The sequence below is a fragment of the Martes martes genome, assembly GCF_963455335.1.
Source record: "Martes martes genome assembly, chromosome: 3".
NCBI classification, from domain to species: domain Eukaryota; kingdom Metazoa; phylum Chordata; class Mammalia; order Carnivora; family Mustelidae; genus Martes; species Martes martes.
The window spans coordinates 79878098-79897580 of record NC_137890.1 but is presented as its reverse complement, the minus strand read 5'-3'; the positions used below and the strand labels follow the sequence as shown (position 1 = coordinate 79897580).

At 35.6% G+C, this 19483-nt stretch overlaps 1 protein-coding gene across 1 annotated transcript in view; it reads right to left on the bottom strand.

Moving 5' to 3' along the window:
* The window catches only part of MICU2 (mitochondrial calcium uptake 2), a 143086-nt gene that overhangs the window by 35070 nt on the left and 88533 nt on the right, over positions 1 to 19483 (bottom strand). The window lies entirely within an intron of this gene.

Sequence of the window (19483 nt, the reverse complement as noted above, 5' to 3'; positions counted from 1 at the left end):
TTATAGCTTTTGATGAAAAATTTATATACACTAAATGTACAAATCATAGCCACACAATTCTGACAAATGGATATACCTGAGTAACCTATCCTCCTATCCCGGAATAGAACATTTCTGTTTTCTCAGAAAGTTCTTTGTGTTTCTTCCCAGTCAATCCTTCCTTTCTGCATTCCCACAAAGAGAATATCAGAGTTTGAGTTTTTTATCCCATCTTAATGAGTTTCACTAAGTTTAGAAATTCAAATAAATTGCATCAAATGGAATGTATTCTTTTGTGCTGTCATTTTCTACTCTGCATAATGGTTTTGAGATTCATTCATGTTTGTACATAAGTAGTGTGTGTTCTTATTTATTGTTGAGCTGTATCCCACTGTATAAATATATCACTATTTATCCATTCACTTGTTGACAGATGTTTGCACTGTCTCTGGTTTTTGATTAGTGTGAATTAGTGATTAGTGTGAATCAAGCTACCATAAATTTTCTTTTTCTAGCTTTACTAAGGTATACTTAATATACAAAAAACTTGGACATATGCATACAACTGAAATTTGGACACATGCATACGTCGGAGATACATCAAGTTATAAACATATCTATCACTACCAAAAGATTTGTGTTTCTTTTTTCCTTTGGTGTAAGAACACTTAGCATGTAATGTACCTTCTTAAGTTTTTAAGCGTACAACACTTAAAACTCTTAACTATATGCACTATGTTGTACAGCAGATTTTGCCATAAGCTTTCTTGCACAATTCTTTTGTTTTTTAGTGGACATATTTTAATATTTCACTCAGATGAATTCCTTGGAAGGGAAGAATTAAATTCTTCTTAACTTTAAATTATTAAGTTGTTGAGTTTTTTATATATTCTGGATACAAGCTCTTTGTCAGATATCTGCTTAAAAATATTTCCTTCCATCCTGTAGTTTGCCTATTCATTTTCTTAATGGGTCTCTGAATGAATGAAAGTTTTTGATTTGGATGAATACTAACTTAATTTTTTTCTTTTGTGGTTATTGCTTAGTGCCCTAAGAAACTCTGAATATCCTAGATCCTGAGTATATTCTCTCATGTTTTTTCCCAGAAGCTTAATGGGTTTAGTTTTATGTTTAGACCTATAATCTCAAATACATTTTTATATAGACACACCTTGCTTTATTGCACTTTGTAGACACTGCATTTTTTATTTTTTTTAAAGATTTATTCATTTATTTATAGACAGAGATCACAAGTAGGCAGAGAGGCAGGCAGAGAGAGAGGGGGAAGCAGGCTTCCCGCTGAGTAGAGAGCTCGATGCAGGCCTCGATCCTAGGACCCTGGGATCATGACCTGAGCCGAAGGCAGAGGCTTTAACCCACTGAGCCACCCAGGTACCCCTGTAGATACTGCATTTTTTAAAAATTGAAGATCTGTGTCAACCCTGTATTGAGCAAGGCTCTTGGAGCTATTTTCCCAACAACACTTGTTCACTTTGTGTCTCTGTGTCACATTTTGGTAATTCTTGTAGTATTTCAAACTTTTTCATTATTTTTATATTTGAACTGCTGCAATCTCATGATAAAACTTTAGTGGATTAAGAATTACTTCTTATGAATGAGCACAGAAAGTGGTTTCTTGAAATGGAATCCACTCCTGAAGAAGACTGTTGAAATGACAACAGAGCATTTAGAATATTACATAAACTTTACTGATAAAGTAGTCAGCAGTGTTTGAGAAGATTGACTCCAATTTTGAAAGAAGTAACAGCATCATATGCTAGAGAGAAATCATTTGTGAAAGAAAGAGTCAATCAATGAGGCAAACTCCACTGTCTTAAGAAATTGCCCAACTTCCAGTAACCACAACCCTGTTCAATCAGCAGTCATAAATATGGATACAAGACCCTTCAGTAGCAAAAAAGATTACCACTCACTAAAAGCTCAGCTGATGGTTAGCATTTTTTAGCAATAAAGTATTTTTTTTTGCAATAAAGTATTTTTTAAATTAAAGTATGTGCATTCATCTTTTCAGACATAATGATATTGCACTTAACAGATTAAATGCACTAGGAAACCAAAAAATTCATTTGACTTGCTTTATTGTGGTGGTCTGGAACTAAATTTGTGGTATCTCCAAGGTATGTCTATATATGGTCTGAGGCTGGGGTTATAACTAATTTTTTTTTTCATATACATATCCAATCATTCTAGTGTCATTTATTGAAAAGACTTTTCTTTTCCCATGAACTGAGCTGGTGACTTTATGGAGAATTAAGCAACCATGTATGGATTCTTTATTATCTTCCACTGATCTAATTACTCATCCTTAGATTAATATCACAGTGTCACCATTATTGTAGCTTTGTAGTAAGTCTTGAAGTCAGGCAGTGTGAGTTATCCAGATTTGCTCCTGTTTCTCAAGATTGATTTGAGTGTTCTAGGTCCTTTTTTTTTTTTACATGTATACTTTAAAATCAGCTTGTTAATTTCTACAAAAAAGGCCTGCTGGGATTTTGCTTGGGAAGTTAAATCTTTAGACCAATTTGGGAAGAACTGACATTTTAACACTACTGAATCTTCTTACCATTAACATGGTATATTCCTCCATTTATTTAGGTTTCCTTGAATTTCTACTGGCAATGTCTGAAGTTTTTGGTGAATGCTTTTGTTAAATTTATTTCTACTTACTTTATCTGATACCATCCAAAGGAGAACCGATTTTAATTTCATTTTCCAACTATTTGCTGCTAGTATGTAGAAATACAACTGATTTCTCCATATTGACATTCTATATTGAGAACTTCCTAAATTTGCTTTTGGTTCTAGCAGCTTTCCTTTTCTTATTGGTATCTGTGAATAAAGTTGGATTTACTTCTTCCTTTCCAATCTTTTTATCCCCCCCACTTGTATTGCTATTATTAGAATCTTCAGTAAAATGTTGAACAGAAGAGAGAAGAAAATACAGCTTGTCTTGTTTCTGATCATAAAGGGACAGAATTCTATATTTGATCTGTAGCATGGTGCCACCTTTAAATTTTTTATAAATGCCCTTCATCAGATTGAAAAAGTTGTCTTCAATATCTACTTTGCTCAGTTTTATTATAAAGTGCTTATTTTCTTAAGTATTTTGTAAGCATGTAGTGATAGGATCATGTTGATCTCTCCTTTATTCTGTTAATACACTGGACTGCACTGATTGATTTTCAGTCTTTAAACACATTTTGTATTCTCTGCATAAACCTCACTTGATTTTGGTGATTATTTTATATAGTATATAATGTGTTTTGTTCTATCTGATTAGGTATTCTGTGTCTTTGTTCATGATGAAAGCTGGACTATAATTTATTTTTCTTGTTATACCTTTGCCAAGTTTTAGTTATCAGGCATATGCTGTTCTTATGAGAGGGAACTGTTCCTTTTTCTTGTATTTTCTGAAAGAGTTTGTGAAAATTTGGCATTTCTTCTTTCCTAAATGCTTGATAGATTTCACCAGTAAAACCATCTGGGTCTGGATATTTCTTTTCTTTTCTTTCTTTCTTTTTTGTTTTTTTTTAAGATTTTATTTATTTATTCGACACACACACACACACAGATCACAAGTACGCAGAGGCAGGCAGAGAGAGAGAGAGAGAGCGGGCTCCCTACTGAGCAGAAAGCCCGATAGCGGGCCTCAATACTAGGACCCTGAGATCATGACCTGAGCCAAAGGCAGAGGCTTAACCCACTAAACCATCCAGGTGCCCTGGGCCTGGACATTTCTTTGTGGGAAAGTTTTTGATAACAAATTCAATTTCTTTGATAAAGGGCTATTCAGATTTCTCTCTCTTGTTAGTTTTGGTTAAGGTTTTTTTTTTTTTTTTTAAGGCATTGTCTAGTTCATTTGAGTTATCAAATTTACAGTTACATATGAATAAATTGTTCACAGTATTCCATTTTAATCCTTCTGATATTTTCAGAATCTGTGGTGGTATTTCCTTTTTATTTCTAACACTGGTAATTTGGATTCTCTTTAAAGTACTCAGATTAGATTCAGTACTGAAAGTTACTTATAATTTATCATACAGATAACAGTTTAAAAATACAAATAGATTTTATGCATAGTGAGGTAAGTTTTTGTACAAAATTTTTAAAAACATATTTCTTTTATTATGACATTTAATATAGTTGTTACAATCTTCACATAGTCATTAAATAATTACAAATAAACCAAAGCAATTAAGATTAGTTCACTGAAATGAGAATTTTTTAGGAGACTTTTTACAACACTGGCTTGTTCTAATATGGTGTGGGATTTAGAGGAACAAGGTTCTGTCCTAAAGTTCTATCCAAGTGAGTATGGTGTGAGATAAAGCTTGCCATGTTAAGAAATACCAAGTGTTGGCAAGAATGCAGAGAAAAAGGAACCCTTGTGCACTGTTGGTAGAAATATAAATTGCTATAGCCACTGTGTAAAATGGTATGGAGGTACCTCAAAAAATTAAAGATAGAAATAACACATAATCCAATAATTCCATCACTGGGTATTCACTCAAAACAAAAACACAAATATGAAAAGACATAGGGACCTCAATGTTTACTGCAGCATTATTTACAATAGCAGAAGCTATTTTACAGAATTTACAGAAGTGTCCTAAGTGTCCATAGCCAAAAAAAGGGTGAGATTTTGCCATTTGTGACAACATGGATGGACCTAGAGATATAGCTAAGTGAAATAAGTCAGAGAAAGACAAATACCATATGATTTTTCTTATATGCGGAACCCAAAAAAATAAACAAACAAAACGCAGAATCAGACCTATACACAGAACAAACTGATGGTTTTCAGAGGGGAGGTCAGTGGAGGGGGAGGGGGGCAAAATGGTGAAGGCAAGTGAGAGATACAGGCTTCCAGTTATGGAATGAATAAGTCACAAAAATAAAAGCATAGGGAATACAGTTAATGGTACCATAATAGCACTGCATGGTGACAGATGGTAACTATACTTATAGTGAGCAGAGCATAACACAGAGCTGTTGAAGCACTATGCTGTACACCTAAAACTAATGTAACATTGTGTCAACTATGCTCTATTTTTAAATAAGAATGAAAAAAAAAACACCCCTTGTCATCTTAGAGTTTTACCTAAAACATTTTGGTCTGTACTCAGAGAGAGGATTATAGCAGGTCTTAATGTACTCTGAAGATTATAGTGCTATACATTTAGTTCTATAGTAAAAGCTTCATTTGAAAGAGCATATGCATTTTATACTAGCACAGCTGACCCCTGAAAAACACAGGGTTTAGGGTTCGAACCTGCGCAGTTGAAAAACCATGCATAACTTCTGAGTCCTCTAAAACTTAATCACTAATAGCCTATTGCTGACTGAAAGCATTACTGATAACATAAACATATTTTGTATGTTGGGTGTATTATATACTGTATTCTTAAAGTAAGCTAGAGAAAGGAAAATTTATTAAGAAAAGCATAAGGAAAGAGAAAATACATTTATAGTACTGTACTATAAAAAAAATCTGCGTCTAAGTGGACCTGTGCAGATCAAACCCATGTTGTTCAAGGGTCAACTGCATTCTCTTATGCCAAAAGGACTCTCTGGTTTTAAGACAGTTTCTAAAATGGCTGTACATGATACTGATTCATGATAGCAAGATAGTAAGTACCTATCACGTAATGAAAGTGCTGTTCTAAGTGTTGGGAATATAGCAGTTAAGAACAGATAATATCCTTACTGTCATGAAACTTACATTCTAATGGGCTAGAGATAACAAACACTGAACAAATAAGAGAATTTCAAATAATGTCAAGTATATAACTAGACCAAGATAAAATAAAAGTAGGGTAACAGGATTCTGAGATTGCTAGGTATGGGTTAATGTTACAGAGGTTTATTCTGCGTAGTTCATTGTGAGAACATGTCATTTAGGCTGAGATGTGAATGATAAAAGCTACCAAAGTAATGGGGAAAGGACATTCCAGGCAGAGGGAAGAGCAAAGTCTGTGGAAGAAAAAGGGGTGCTTTGAGAGAAACAGAAGGTAAAGTGGTCATAATAGCTAAATGGTAAAAGAAGCAGGAGGACACACTGACCAAATACAAATTCTATGATTGAAAAAGTACTGCCAAGTTGACTATTTAAATTTACATTGATCCATATTTTCAATTACAGGCTGAAAATGAAGAAATGTATGTATGATTGACTTAACTTATTTTTGCTTTCAGAATAATGTTAGCTTAAATTCTGAAACAAGAACACTGTCCCCAAATCAAGAAGAATAAATTTTACTGAAGGCTTTTATTATTTACTTATTTAATAATAACACTAGCACATGTATTTGGCATGATAAAATTATACCACAACTATATTAACAGCACAATCCTTCCTGCCAGTATGAAACTGATGTGAAATAAAAGGACCACCTAAGGAGAAATTCACACTAGTAAACACACATGTCATTAAGGTATTGTTTAAAGAAAGTGCACTAAAACCCTGGCACTTAGCCCAAAGAAGCAGATGTGCCATCTATCAAGGTAAAGATTAAATGTATTAACTTTTGCTGGCTTTGATCACTGCTGTATTGTTTATTATTATCTGACAGAAAACAGCTTATACAGATAGTTGCTATATTACTTGTTCTTGCGATAGAGAAGTAAGCAATTACTTCAACAGTTTTCAGATCTTGATATTAATAAAACATGAATGTACTGCATAACACAAAAATAAACAGAGGCAATTTATATTTTAGGACATTTCTAAAAGACTTTATATTAACATATTTCATCATTACTTTTGCATTTGCTGTTCAAATCAATTTGTTATATCTATGCTTTGGGAATTAAAGTAATTTTCATTACCTACTCTCATGCATTAGCACTTATGGTAGGAACAGCAATAAATAAAATTTACTGGAGAAACATTCAGATAATCTACAAAACAAAACAAAAAATCCACGCCCTTTAAATATGTTCTTCTAATCTGAGAAGAACTGCTAGGTTTGTTCAGTAAAATTTCAAATACAAGATGTTACATACTTAGGTCTCCTAAATAATGACCACAGAAATGAAACAGTTATTCAATTAATTAATGTAAATGTGCTTTTACTCTATGCTGTAGTTTTTAAAACTGAGGTCACATATGATCTTACTCATATGTGGAATTTAAGAAAGAAAACAAAACAAATGAGCAAAGGGAAAAAAAAGAGACAAACCAAGAAACAGTTTCTTAACACACAGAGAATACACTGATGGTTACCAGAGGGGAGATGGGTGGGAACTTGGGGGAACAGGTAACACATAGAGAATACACTGATGGTTACCAAAGGGGAGATGGGTGGGAACTTGGGGGAACAGGTGATGGGGATTAAAAAGTACACTTATCGGGGCACCTGGGTGGCTCAGTGGGTTAAGCCTTTGCCTTCGGTTCAGGTCATGATCTCAGGGTCCTGGGATCGAGCCCCGCATCAGGCTCTCTGCTCAGTAGGGAGACTGCTTCCTCCTCTCTCTCTCTCTGCCTGCCTCTCTGCTTACTTGTGATCTCTTTCTGCCAAAAAAAAAAAAAAAAAAAATCTTAAAAAAAAAAGTACACTTATGATGATGAAAAAAAAATGAACTGAGGTATAATTGATATATGGCATATTAATTTCTGGTATACAACATAATAATCTGGTATTTATATATATAATGAAATATCACCACAATAAATTTAGTTTTCCCATCACCATAAGGTTACATAATATGCAAATATAATGTTACTGACTATAGTCACCACGCTATATATTATATCCCCATGACTTATTTCATGCCTGAAAATTTGTACCTCTTGATCTCCCTCTTCCATTTTACTCATCTTTCCCAACCACTCTCCTCTGGCAACCACCGATCTGTTCTCTACATCCAGGAGTTTTGTTTTGTTTGATCGTGTTTTGTTTTTTAGATTCCATGTATAAGTAAAATCATACGGTATTTGTCTTTCTCTGACTGACTTATTTAATTAAGCATAAGCATATCCTAAAGGTCCATCCATGTTGACACAAATGGCAAGACTTCCTTATCATGGCTGAGTAACATTGTATCACATATACATACCACTTCTTCATTCATCCGCTGATGAATATTTTAGTTGCTTCCATATCTTGGCTATAGCTATGCTGCTAAGACAAACAGAGGGGTACACATATCATATCTTTTTGAATTAGTGTTTTTATTTTCTTGGGATACTCGGAAGAACTGCTGAGTAGTAGGTATGGGTATGTGGGTATGGGTATGTGGTGTTTCATACCACAGTGGCCTGAAAAGCTGTTTGATATGATTTCAATCTTCATAAGTTTGAGAATATCCTGGAGAATGTTCCATGCACACTTAAGAAGAATGTCTATTCCCCTTCTTTTGAATGGAATACCTGTATATATACCCATAAAACCTATCTGGTCTAATTTTTTTTAAGGCTGACATTTACTCATTGGCCTTCTGTCTGGATGGGCTCTCCACTGATGTTAAGTGGGGTATTAAAGTCCTCTACTACTATTGTATTGCTGTTAATTTCTCCCTGTTAATAGTTTTATATATTTAGGTGTTCCTATGTTCACTACACAAATGTTTTATCTTCTTGCTCAACTGAACCCTTTTTCATTATGTAATGCCCATCTTTGTTTTTTATTGCAGTTTTGTTTTAAGTCTATTTTGTCTGATATAAGTAAAGCTACTTTGCTTTCTTCTGGTTTCCATTTGCATGAAATATCGTTTTCCATCTCTTCACTTTTCAGTCTGTGTGTTTTAGATCTGAAATGAGTCTCTTACAGGCAATATGTAGACGGGTCTTTTTTTTTTTTTTTTTTTTCTCTCCCCAAAATAACTCAGTACATTTACGTTTAAATAGACATATAGATAGGTACTTGTGTGCTGCCATTTTGTTGACTGTTTCCTGGCTGTTTTGCAGTTCTTTATTTCTTTCTTCTTCTCTTTCCTTGTGATTTTATGCTTTTCAGTGCTATGTTTAGATTCCATTATCTTTTATGTATCTACTACAGATTTTTGCTTTATGGCTACCAAGAGGCTTATTATTTATCTATCTATCTATATCTATCTATCTATCTATCTATCTATTTTATACTGATAGCAAGTTAAGACTGCATTCCAAAAATTTACATTTTTACTCCCCTCTCCTTGCATAGTTTGTTTCTGATGTCACATTACACATCTTTTTATTTTGTATATCCATTAGCTAACTGTTGTAGTTATTTATTTTTAAAATAACTCTTTCTTTTAGCCTTCATGCCAGCATTGTAAATGATTAGTCCAGTGCCTTTGGTATATATTTATATTTACCACTGAAATTTTTACTTTTATGTCTTCTAATTAGTTCCATTTCTTTCAGATTAAAGAAGTCCCTTAAAATTTCTTATAAGGCCAGTTTAGTGGTAGTGAACTTGTTTAGCTTTTGCTTGTCATGAAAATTCTTTATCTTTCCTTCAATTCTGAATGATAACTGAATGAGTAAAGTATACTGGTTCAAAGTTTCTTGCTTTTGGCACTTTGAATACCATGTCATTCCCTTTTGGTCTGTAAAGTTTCTGCTTAAAAATCTGCTGACAGTTCTATGGGGGTTCCCTTGTACATACAAACTGCTTTTCTCTTGGTGCTTTATGATTCTTCCTGTCTTCAAATTTTGACATTTCAATGATAATCTGTCTTGTGGAGACCTTTGGGTTCATCTTATTTGGAACTCTTAGAGCTTCCTGGAATAGGATGTTTGTTTTCTTCCCCAGGTTATTGAAGCTTTAAGCCATTATTTTTTCAAATACTCTTTATGTTCCTTTGCTCTCCCACTTCTCCTTGAGACTCCGAAGTGTGAATGTTGTTCTGCTGTCCCATAGGTCCCTTACTTTTTAACATTCTTTTTTCTTCTTTTTGCTGCTTTGTTTGGGTGAGTTCCACTGCCCTGTCTTTCAGGTCACTGATCTTTCTTCATCTAGTCTGCTATGAACCCCTCTAGTGTATTGTTCAGTTCAGTTATGGTGCTTTTCAGCTCTGTGACTTCTGTCTGGTACTTTTCTATACCTTCTCTCTCTGTTGAAGTTCACTCTGTACTCATCCATTCTTCTTACAGGATAGGCAAGCGTTTTTATGACCATTACTTCAACATTTTCTCAGGTAAATTCCTTATCTCCATTTCGTTAAGGTGTTTTTCTGGGGTTTTATCTTGTTCTTTCATCTGGAACACATTCCTCTGTTTTTTCATTTTGTTTGAGTCTGTATTTGTTTCTATGTATGAGGCAAAACAGCTGAATCTCCATCTTGATGGAGCAGTCATAGGAAGACAGAGGATGTGTTTCAGTTGCTGTTTATGCAGTGCCCTGGGGGTGGTAGCCTGCCAAGATTTGTCTCTTCAATTGTTTCAGTCATGTTGGGCCCAGAAATGCAATGTTCCCTGGCCACCAGGGCCAGACATTTAATGGGCATCCCTTATGTGGACAACACATACCTGTCAATTTGGCATAGAAGGACAAGCCCACTGCTGGGTTTAGAAGGGCTGGGCCATGGGAGAGTGCATGGGTGGGGCAAACAGCAGTAGCAAGGTGAAACGGGACTGAAAAAAAATGGTGCTTGTGAGCACCTTCATCACTGAGAGAGTTCTAGCAGAACCCTGCTCCTCCAGCAGATGCCTTAAGATTAGCCAAAGAATTTTCTTCACATATGGCCTAAGCACTTTTCAACTTGATGCTTATGTGCTGAATCCCAGGGTGAGTCTGTGCATGAGTCCTTTAAGATTAGAGTTTTGGTTTTCTACGGTCCTTTTTGCGTTTCCTGGATGTAAGCCCCACTGGTTTTCAAAGCTGGTTATTTTGGGCCTCATCTCTCTAGTATAGCTTCTAAGTGTTGGAGTTAGTATAAATGATGTGGGGCTTGATCCCCTTATTCCCCAGGAATACATTCTTATTTGGAAGATCCCTCCCACTTGTGGGTTACCATGCTGGGGTAAGGTTTTTTTTTTGTAAGAACATGTCTCTAACTCTCCTGTTCCAAGGTGACCTTTTTATCCTTTGGTGTAGAGGACCTGTTCAACTAGTTTTCAGATCTTTTTCAGAGGGCTTTGATCCATATGCAGCTACAGATTTGGTAAGAGTTTAGGGTCTTTCTACACCCCCATCATCTCTATGTTGTTAATTTAAATTGATTATATCAATTTAATAGCTCTATGAGTTATCAAGTTTACTGTTTTATTTCTATAATCAGCATAAAGAACCCTGTATTGGCTTAAAAGGTTGACCTTTATAATCTTACACTTAAAAAAAAAATCAGCAGCATATCCTAACATGCTCTTTTTCTTGTTTTCTTAATTAATGAGTTGATCATCTAAAAATTTTCCAAACATTTAAGGAAAAAATTGTAGTATTCCGAAAGTGTTCCATAAATTCAGCATGTTAAGTTAGAGAAAAAGTATATGAAAACTTTTAAAGCAGGTATGCTCAACAATTTCAGGAATACAGACTATACATACAGTAAAAGAGATAAGCCTAGTCTCTTGCAATAGGAAACTATGTTTCAGTGTTAGAAAAGATCTGAAGAAGACAAAAAGAAAAACAACATGCCTTCTATTGCCTTTTTTCAAGTTCAGTGTCTCTTTTAAAGGCTTTGTCATTCAGACTTGATTATCATCAAATATTAGAATAGTGAATCAGAACTTTGGTTTGGTAAGTATGACAGTGATATTGCCAGAGGTTCTATTATGTCCACTTTATAAAATTACCTCCAACTTTACAAATCTAGGGAGGTATATAGTGGATAAAGTACTTCTAAGATTTGGTTCCCTATGCCTAGTAACTGTTAGAAACAGAAGCAGAACGTTCACCCAGTCTGAGGGAATTATGGTCTGTGCACACTCTAACGTGTTTAATTTGTGTAACAGAATTTTACCTTCATGTAGAATATCCTTTTCATAATTATTAGCCTCAACTTGAATAACAATCTTAAATATATCCTTTTCTTATACCTGAGGTAGATACAGTTAGGTAGGATGTAATGGTACCTTGTGACTTATCACACTCGTATTTCAGGTTCTACTTGTGCAGACAGACAGGTTTTCTACCTTAAACTAATATCAATTTCCTTCCTTAAACATTAAGCATCTCAGAAGAATTTTTTTCTACTGCCATTGATTTTGCATTTTCTATCTACTCCTCTTTAGCCTTTTGCTCTGTGGAACTGGTCTCTACTCCTCTTTTCAAAGTGCTTCTGTAATGGTTCCCAAAGACCTACAAAATTTAAGGAGTTCTCTACTCTGTTGCTATCCTAAAGAGTCTGATATTAAACACTTCCTCATTGTTGCTCTTTTCTTCCCTAGATTCCATTATCCTGTACTCTCTGGGCTTTCTTCATACTTCTCTGGTACTCTGCTGCTTCTCAGTTTCATTCTTTGGCTTCTCAGTCTCATTTTAACCTCTTAAATGCAACTGTTTTCCAAGAGCTTACCCTTCTTCACTCTACATTCTACCCTTTAGGTCACATACTCTCATGACTTGATTATCACCTCTATCAGGATGCTTCCTAATCCTGGCTATATTCTTATCTCCAGACAGTTGCTTGCTACACTTCTCTATCTCTACAGGGTGTCCCAACAGCTACAGCTTAAAAAGGTCAGATTTCCAAGCTCAGAGTTAAGGTATTTTTCAACCCAGTTGTCCTTTGCATTCTCCTTCAAATGAGGCAGGCTAACACTGAGGAAAGAGCAAGGCTTTGGAACTGGATGGATCTGGTTAAGTGTCAATTTTCTCATCTTTAAAATGGGGACATTACTACTTAACCTTGTAGGCTGCTGTAAAGATGTAATAATGTAACATATACCTTGAACATAACCAATCCTCAATAAGAAATCATCTTATTTTCTCTTAGATCAGTTAGTACTATCATTATTCCTAGTTAGGCTAGCTGGAAAAATCTCTGATTTCTCCTTTTTCCTAATCTCTCCAATCTAGCCAGAAACTAGGTTCTACAGAACCTATTCCACAGCACGTCCCAATTATATTTCCAACTTTTCACTCAGTTGTAAATTGGACTACTCTAAAGCTTAACAAACTTCCTGCCTCCAATCTCTTTTCTATTAATTCAGCTTTCATACTGTGGTCAGAGATGAATTCTGGAGCACTGAAGAGCTACAATCTCCCTAACTGCCTGCTGGTTTCTCCTGACAGCAGTGCTCAGTTCACATTAGGGGATTCTGCCTCTTAGGTGTCTCTGTTCACATTCCAACCATACAAGAACAGCAACAATGTTTTTATAGTGGTCTATATCTTGTAAAGTTTGTTTCCCCAAGAGATAATTAATTATGGTTATTTAATCACTGTTGATGCTAAATAGAGCAATATGTTTATTTTTGCTTTCCTTAGTCTGAATGAAATGGAATTTAAAGATAAATTTATGATGACTATATTTCCTCTCCTTCTTGCTTTTTGAGTATTTTTTAACCTGAGTTTCTGAGTAAGAGCCATAATATCTAGAAATCCTTTTTTTTTTTTTTTTGGTCTATTCACAAGTACCTTTAACTTCTCGGCAGAATTCCAGGCTTCTTTCATTACCTAGTTTTTCTACAACTGTAAACTTTATCCATACTGTTCCTTTGTAACAAGCAGATTTGCTAACATTTATTCACAATGATGTTGTAATGAAACAATTCTTTTTTAAAGATTTTATTATTTATTTGACAGAGAGCGAGATCACAAGTAGGCAGAGAGGCAGGCAGAGAGAGAGGGAGAAGGCTTCCTGCTGAGCACAAAGCTCCATGCGGGGCTCAATCCCAGGACCCTGAGATTATGACCTGAGCCTAAGGGAGAGGCTTAACCCACTGAGCCACCCAGGCGTTCCGGTAATGAATAATTTATATTTTTCCAAACCCATATCTCTTATATATAACTTGTTTGAATTTATGAAACCTTCCAAATATTCTTTAAGCAGTCACATAGTATAGTTTTCTCTATAGCTTTCTGTTACTTTTAACTTCTACCACTTTGAGAAAGTGAATCCTGTAAGATTACTACCTGTTTTTCTAAGCAGTAAATGAAACTTCAAGTATCTAAAGGTATACTTCAGGCAACTTCAATCCTCTGGAACCCTCCAGCTTTCTTACTTAAGTTGCAAACCCATAAGAAAGATCTTTTTCAGCACTTGAAACAGCTGTCATGAGGGGCATATAATAAAATATTTATGAAGATTTCTCAGAATTTATAGTCTTATATATTCTAAAGCAGTGCTGTCCCACAGAAATATAATGGAGCTACAGAAGTAATTTAGGTTTTCTAGTAGCTGCATTTAAAAAAGTAAAAAGAAACAGATGAACATGAACTAATATCCCAACATTATTACTTCATCATGTATTCAATATAAAAACTGAAATATTTTACATACTTTTTTCTTCAAAATCCAGTGTGCATTTTACATTCACAGCATCTTCACTGTAAATACCTGATCTGTGTTAAGATTTCATAAAATTTACAACTGAAAAAGTAGATCCATATACCCAGCTTGCTTCAAACATATGTGAAAATCTTCCAATATCTGAAGTAAATGTCAGGTTTTATTTATTTATTTATTTATTTATTTAAAGATTTTATTTATTTATTTGACAGACAGAGATCACAAGTAGGCAGAGAAGCAGGCAGAGAGAGAGGAGGAAGCAGGCTCCCTGCCGAGCAGAGAGCCCGATGTGGGGCTCGATCCCAGGACCCAGGGATCATGACCCGAGCCGAAGGCAGAGGCTTTAATCCACTGAGCCACCCAGGCGCCCCTAAATGTCAGGTTTTAAATTTAAATTTTATATTAATTAAAATTTAGAAACTCAACTTTCTTAGACACAAACCATATTTCAGGGGCTCGGTAACCACATGTGGCTACTGGCTACATTACTGGACAGCGCAAGTATAGATTCTGTACTTTATACATAATTTTAGCAAACTTTGTTGCCTGTTTTCCCAGTGCACTGGAGACTAGAAGAAAAACTAGATGACTGGAACTGACAGAAAGATCAACTGTTTGGGGCATCTGGGTGGCTCAGTGGGTTAAAGCCTCTGCCTTCAGCTCAGGTCATGATCCCAGGGTCCTGGGATCAAGCCCCGCATCAGGCTGTCTGCTCAGCCGGGAGCCTGCTTGCTCCTCTCTCTCTGCCTGCCTCTCTGCCTACTTGTGATCTCTGTCTGTCAAATAAATAAATAAAATCTTAAAAAAAAAAAAAAAAGAAAGAAAGATCAACTGTTCATTCCCACTGATATCAGTGATAACAAACTAGTACTATCCTAACAATGAGGACCAAAATCAGAAATACAAATTAAAAGCATGAAAGTCTAAGGCCATTCAGTGTAAGGGTCTATTAGAGTCCATTAAGTGCCCTTAATAGACTCTAAAAATCTAACTAGCCCATCACTATGAAAATGACCTTCATAATGATAATCCTGAGCTGTCAAAAAAAGAGGATAAATTATGCACATTATTAACTACTTTGAAAAGATGGAAATATATATATTCTTGAAGGGCTTATCAAAAAAGTTAACAAATGTTAAAAATTTAATCATGTTAAAAAGGTAAGCCTCAATTTAAAAAATCATTTATAAGAAACATTTCATTGTCTGATACTGCCAACTAAGTACATATTAATGTTACTCCTATAAATTCTAACTTCTGTCACAACAGGTTTCAACAAGATGTCTTCTTTAGTTTGTGTTGGAAAATTTGTTATTTTATGACTTTATAGGCTTTGATCATTAATCTTTCTAGTATGTTAATAGTCCATAAGTCCTAGCTTTATCCAGCTGCATTGGGATATAATTGACATAAGATGTACAAGCATGATGGTTTGACTTATTAAGAAATGATTACTGCAGTAAGTTTAGATAATATCTATCATCTCATACACATGCAATAAAAAGGAAAAGCCCCCCCAAAAAATGTTTCCTCCTTGTTATGAGAATCCCAGGAGCTACTCTTTTAACGACTTTCCTATGCATCACACATCAGTGTTAACTATGGTTGTCATGTTGCACATTATACTCCTAGTACTTATTTATCTTCTCACTGGAAGTTTGTACCTTTTGACCATCTTCCTCCCATTCCCATTCTCCCCAATCCTGCCTCTGATAACCACAAATCTGATCTTTTTTTTTTTTTTTTTAAAGATTTTATTTATTTGACAGATAGAGATCACAAGTAGGCAGAGAGGCAGGCAGAGAGAGAGAGAGGGGAGGAAGCCGACTCCCCGCTGAGCAGAGAGCCCGATGTGGGGCTAAATCCCAGGACCCTGGGAACATGACTGAGCCGAAGGCAGAGGCTTTAACCCACTGAGCCACCCAGGCGCCCCTCTGATCTCTTTTTCTATGAGCTTGGTTTTTTGTTAGAGTTCACACAAAGTAAGACCATATAGTATTTGCCTTTCCATGAGTCCCATTTTTTTAAGATTCATTTACTTATTTGAGAGAGGGAGTGAGCAAGCAAGTTAGCACACATGACCACGGGGGAGAGGCAAGGGGCAAGGGAAAGAGAAAATCTCAAGCGGACCTCACACTGAGCACAGAGCCCAATGCAGGGCTCAATCCCATGACACTGAGATTGTGACCTGAGCTGAAACCAAGAGTTGGACAATTAACTGACTACCACCCAGGCAACCCACCATGAGTCCTATTTTTAAAACCTCACCTCCTATTATTTCAGTTCAGTGTGTTTCATGAAGTGCCGCTAACCGCACAAAAATCCAAATTTATCTGTTTTGGTGTGAGGGTATATTTTTTATGTATTTTAGGATACTTTCTAGAATTTTATACCTACACACTGACTTGAAATATTGAGGCTAGTCTATGGTTATGCCAAACTCATTCCCTTCTAATATTCCAGAATTCAATTCCCTATAATTGTATACTGGCTTCTTTTTCCTTAAACAAAAGGTTAAAAAAAAAAAATCTTAACTGGTTTCCACATAACCAATTCAGCAGATTAATCAATGCTCTCTGCTCCCCCTGTAGAACTCCATGACAGATATTCACAGAAAGCGCTTGGCAAATCTCAAGTATGCTTGCACACTCCTGCTCTCAGCAGCTGAGCTCAACCTTTGTTTAGTTTAAGTCTTTTCTGTTTCCAAACCAATTACGCTCATTGCACTTGTTACAGTAATTACATAATTTTATTAAATATTACTGTGAAGTAATAGAGTTTTCTGGAAACACCAGAAAGCTGGAGAAGTTTGTTTGTTTTTTAAAAGACCTTATTTATTTATTTGTGTGAGCATACAAGTAGGGGGAGTGGCAGAGGGAGATGGAGAAGCAGGGCCCTGGTATCAAGATCTGAGCAAAGGCAGACACTTAACTGACTGAGCCACCCAGGCGCCCTGCTGGAGGAGAAGTTAACTACACGGGGACACTGGGACATTGGTCTTCCTTTTTTGGCTTAGGTGAGAATGTAGCTTCAAAGACAAGTAAATTTGGTGAAAAATCAGAAAAGCCTGAAATGGAAGCATTAAGCACAGAGACTGTGTAAATCTTTTTTCTAAATGGTAATATAAACTCCACATATAAAAGCATAAAATTTAAGTCTCTTAGATTTGCCAACCCAACACTCTGAAGTATGTGAGCCAGTATCACCTGCAGCTGCCAGATCCCATTAGAAACTGCAATGTCCAAAAAACCATGATGGGATATCCTGCACCTGTTCCTATTTTGGTTGTCAGCTTGATTCTCTGAGTTTATGAGCCTTGGTTAAACACAGAAGGGGTGTGGGTGTGTGCGTGCATGTGTGAGATAAAAAAGGGAGGAGGAATACTTCAGAGTTTTTGTTATTAAGGCGAACTGCCAAAGAAAAAAGTTGCTTTTAATTAGGCTAAGACTGTAAAAAGTAGGAAAAATCACAAAGATCTTGAAGGATCCTACATTTAGACTGCTTCATACCTGTCTTTACATTTTTTCCTGCACTTTAAACAAACTGGAAACTGCAGATGATAAATTACAGGCATACACAGGCAAGAAAAATAGGTGATTTCAATCAGTGGCTCCACTTCAAAGAAAAGGCCTTGGTTCTGGAGTGCCTGGGTGGCTCAGTTGGTTAAGCATCTGCCTTTGGCTCAGGTCATAATCTTGGAGTTCTGGGCTTGAACCCTGCGTTGGGCTCTCTGATCATCGGGGAGTCGCTTCTCCTTCTTGCTCTCCCTCTGTGCACGTGTGCATGCACTCTTTCTCATAAATAAATAAATAAAATCTTTAAAAAAAGAGGCCTTGGTTCTAAAATGGATGTGCATTTAAGTTAATTAAAATGTCTGTTATTTAGGTATTTTTATTTTTAAAAATTATTCCCCCTTTAACAGATTCTTTAAATTAACTGAACTACTGATAGTGGCCACACTGGGCAAGACGGGTTCTACTACACTTTAAGCTAAACACTGAGAACTGCATCTGCTACTTTATTGTCCACTCACATAGATGTTCATGTCATTTACCTTACCCCAAATGCTTAGATTTATACATTCTTTATACCCTCTTCCAGATAATTTCTATAATGTTAAATAAGCCTACTTTTTATTGGATCCCACTGTTTTATAAATTTATTCTCTGGTTAGAACCTTTTGCTGTGTCCTTTGTTTGTAGTTTTTGAGACAGCTTCTTGTATATAAAACCACATATCTCAGTAACTGAATTTGCAAAGCCTGTAGAATGACTCCTTACCAAAGGTGTTTACTGAGGTATAACTTGTATACAATAAAATGCACTTGTTTAAATACACAGTTTGAGCTGTAACAAATATATACACCCATGTCTCTACCATCCTAATCAAGGTCTGTAATATTTCTAGCACTTCAAGAGATTCCCTCATGGAAGCTGCACTCCATCTGTAGTCAATTCCTTACCCCCTCTCAGCCCCAGGGAACCAATGATCTGCTTTCTGTTAGCATAGATATGTTCCTTTTCTAGAGTTTCATATCAAAGGAATCATACTGTATATACAGTTCTTCCTTCACTTCATTTATCCATGTTGTTGTACTTACTGGTAATTTGTTCCTTTTTCTTGCTGAGTAGTATTCTACTGTATGGATATAATTTCTTTACCTAGTCACTTGATGAGCACTTAGGTTGTTTCCAGTTTGGGGCTAGTATGAATAAAATTGTTATGAATAGTCACATACAGGTCTTTGGGTGAACATGTGTTTTCTTTTATTTGACTAAATATATAGGACTGGAATTGCCATGTCATATGCTGAGTATACATTAAGAAGATGCCAATTTTGTTTTCCAAAATGTGTATGCCATTTCACACTCCCACAAGCATTGTAAGAGACTTCCATTTGCTTCATGTCTCAAAGACTTAAAAAAAAAAGTCATTAAAAAGAAAGGCATAAAGTAGTCATTTACATAGGAACTCAGTAATTATCAATGGTAGGAAGAAATTAGTAGAATGGTAGAAAGAAATTAGTATGTACCAAACGCTGTGTTATATATTTATCTACATGTTCTATTTTTTTCTCCACAAAACACTCCAATACATTAAAAAC